Genomic DNA, 3,574 nt, shown 5'->3' with positions numbered 1-3,574 from the left:
CCACCGCCCTTCTCGGGGCGGCCCCGGCCGCGCCGCCGCTCGGCACGGCACGGTACGGCACGGCATGGCTGGGGCTGCGCTGCGGGCGCGCCCTCGCTGCGGAGCCGCGCCGGGCCGAGCGCCAGCCCTTCCCCGCCGAGCCGAGTCTGCCCTGCCGCACTCCTCAGCGGGGAAAAGCCCGGTGCTCCGCATCGGGGCTGCTGAGGGGCGCGGGAAGTGGGGCGCCCTGGCGAGGAGACGCCTCTCCTGCTCGTGTGTCCTTAAAGCGACAACATCAGCATCGCCACCGTCACTAATGCCCGCTGACGGCTCCGCGTTACCGTGGGAGTCACCGTTAGCTCTCGCCTTCGAGCAGCACCCGAGCGGCAGCTGCCGCGGCTGGGGGCGCTGGTGGTGGCATGAGGAGGGAGAAGCCTTGCTGGAGTAGCCCTCTCCCTGTCAGCCACAGGATATATAGTTTGGTTATGGATTTGTATGACTGGTTTTGCTGCAGACAGCATATTTTCTTTCCCCGATGCAGAGACACCCACACTAGGTGTAATCTCCTACTCAAAAAGTAGCCACGGGAAAAAGCCAAGAATGCAAAGGAAAAGCCTCCCCTGCTTCCAAACAAGACCTGTGACTTCTGATCAGTTGAACATTGGTCATGCCTGGATGTCTTTACCCCAACTCTGAGATCTAAATACCCTCACACACCCACCACACACCAACTGCTTGGCCTCAGCAGTATTGAGCTGACAGGCTGATGGATTCCAGAAACGGCCCCAAAATACTAACATCTACCATGTCACCTCTTGCTCAGCCCTTTGAAATCCTTGTGCCATTCCTTACCACAACCTGCTAGGAGAACAACACCCTCGCAATAAGAGGCTGAGGTCACTTACTGTTAGAAGAACTTTACATTGAATGCTTTGAGCATATTTGGAAGAATGGGTAAGGAAGGTTATCCTGCATGCCAGTATTCTCTCATGAACAATTTTAGCTCAAATTTTCTGGGGTGGAAGAGGAGTAGGGAGTGGGGAGAGGAAAATGAGGGAGAAGAAATCATCTCTAGCCCATGTCAAGTCTGTTGTTTCAGGGTAGAGGGAAGCATGGGTTATTTGTGCTAGTGAGCAACCTTTACTGACTGATAGATTGTATCTTCTTGTCTCTCTCAGTTGGAATTAGGGGTTGACATTTAGTAAGAGCAGTTGACATTTTGTAACAGCAAGCGGAAATATAAAGGTAATATTATTGATTGACATGCTCCTCTGTCTACAAATGCCTGACCTCGTTTGCCCTGTGTGTGAGCTGCTGACACAAATGTGCACTGCTGTTTGTATGTTGTAGGCTGACGCACAGTGACTTCTGCCCTGCTCTGGAAAGGCATGCAGTTATCTGGGTTGTGTGCACAAGTGAACTGCCCTCCTGATCCAGCAATGCTGTCACGTAGGGAGAAACTTGTACATCAACATGCTAGAAAGAGGCCCAAGTGTGTGGGGCAGCAGGAAGGCACAGCGGCCAGCGCTCACCAGAAGAACCATCATTCCCTCCTCACCCTGGTCTCTCCTGGCAGACAAACCCTGTGTGAAAATGAACTTCACTAAGGCTCTGTCTGCATGATTATCACTGTGCTCACTCCTTTTTCTGCTTAAAATCTTTGTTATCGTTAAAGATATCTGAACAATGCTATCAGAAACCAAGATCCCATGTGAAATTCCTTTACTGATTAATTTTGTTAAAATATGTTAAAAGCTCAAATTGCATATATTTGTAGGACCGATCAGAATCAAGTCTGCCCTATTTAGCCCCTTTCTGTATTATTTATGTCGAGATAATGTGGTGTGCTGTTTTCTACTTGAAATAGGGTCCCATAGCAAATTGGAGCTGAATGGTGAGGGATGTGCTTTCTGTAAGAGCTCTGTCACTTTGGGTGCAGACATCAGAAATCCAGTGTCAAACAGGCCACAGAAAGGGAAAAAGACATTGCAGCAGGAGAGAACTGCTTTGCTGTTTGGAGCAGAACAATTTACTCCCACACCTGGGAGTAATTAAATGTTTTTCTCCACTTATCTTTCTAGATGTATTGCCTTGCTGTATGTACCCTGTGAAGACTGGTTTGGGGGTGCAGGAGGATAAGAGTACTTAGAGCAGCTCTTCGCAAACTCATTCCTCTGTTCTATACCACATCCCCTATGAACAGGGTACCATTCGTACTGACAGCATAATAAGGACAGCAACAGGATTAGTGTTGAAGGAGAATGGCCTCATCTTCCCTGCATCTTCTCATTCTTTCCTGGTGCTCTGTTTCTTCCTTCCTTTCTCCCCAGTGTCACCCTCTCTTTTGCATACCTAAGCACATCCTATCCCTGTGTTCATCCTCGTTCTTGTTTCTAGGAACTGGAAGCATAAGCCAGATGTCTGCTTCTCAGTTAAGCAGTTTCTTGTTTTGTAAGTACTTGTACTGAGATACCTGTAGTCTCTGATGTGTGAGCATATCTAATATACACTGAACAGATACAACTATGCAACTGATACGGTAAGTGTGGGAAAGAAAATTTTCAGCAATGGAGTAGTTGAAGTCTCTGTACTTTGGTTGAAAATGGAAATGGCAATGAAATAACTTAGTCTTGGAAGAGAATTTTGCACTCATAGCGCTTTTCCAGTATTCAGACCCCATGATGGTAATTACAGGATCATCCAGTTCAAAGCAGGGTCAGAAACTGTCATTAAAAGGGAAGGGAGCACCCAAGATTTGTAGATGCTCATGGTTGAAAGAAATTACAAGTCAGAGGGTCCACAAAAGCTTACAAAGTTTTATTAGTAAATGACTCTTGGCATGTAAATTGGTGTAAGCACATGGCACTGGGTTTGGGTAATGGGGTAGGGTGAAAGGGAACAGAGGGATGAATTGAAGAGGAGGAGAAAGAGTGAGAGGAAAAAAGGGAGAAGGTGAGATCACCAGTTCTGGCTCCAGCACTGATCCAGCTGATGGTATGTTCAGGGTTCTGGGAATGCCTGCACACCTGGGCTTTATGGGGGTACCTTTTATAGACAAATCCCCCCATCTTGGAGATCAGTTTCTCACTTTCTATGCACATCAGGAATCCTGTGCAGTCCATTCCTCTAGACCTTTCTGGAAATGGGTCAGAAGGCTTTGGGGATCTTTGGTGGTCTCCATCCCCTCTTACAGTCCATGACCCCTTCTCAGCCTCATCCCTGCACTTGTGCTGTGCTGTCCTCATCTCCAGAAGCCAGAAAAAGGATGTTTGTCCCAGAAATGTGCTGCCCTACCTCCTTATGGCCTCTTCTCCAGCCACGTCCTGCTCTTTCTCAGTGTGTTATCACCAACAATTCTTGGCTGCTATCACCAACAATCCACGGCTGGCTCCACAGCTACCTGGCTGTCAGTGTTTGACACATACACATTAGTCCCCTAGGATTCTACAGCAATGAAGTCAGACCAGTTTGCTTAGGACTCAATCTGGTCTTGAAAACCCTCAGCAATCGAGACTGCACAACCTCTTTGGGCAGTTGATTCTGCTGCTGGATCAGTCCTAGGATAGGTGCCACAACACAGTCCTCAGAGTACAAC

The sequence above is a fragment of the Corvus hawaiiensis genome, chromosome Z (assembly GCF_020740725.1).
Source record: "Corvus hawaiiensis isolate bCorHaw1 chromosome Z, bCorHaw1.pri.cur, whole genome shotgun sequence".
Lineage (NCBI taxonomy): Eukaryota > Metazoa > Chordata > Aves > Passeriformes > Corvidae > Corvus > Corvus hawaiiensis.
The sequence above is the reverse complement of the archived record's forward strand: the minus strand, read 5'-3'. Positions refer to the sequence as shown.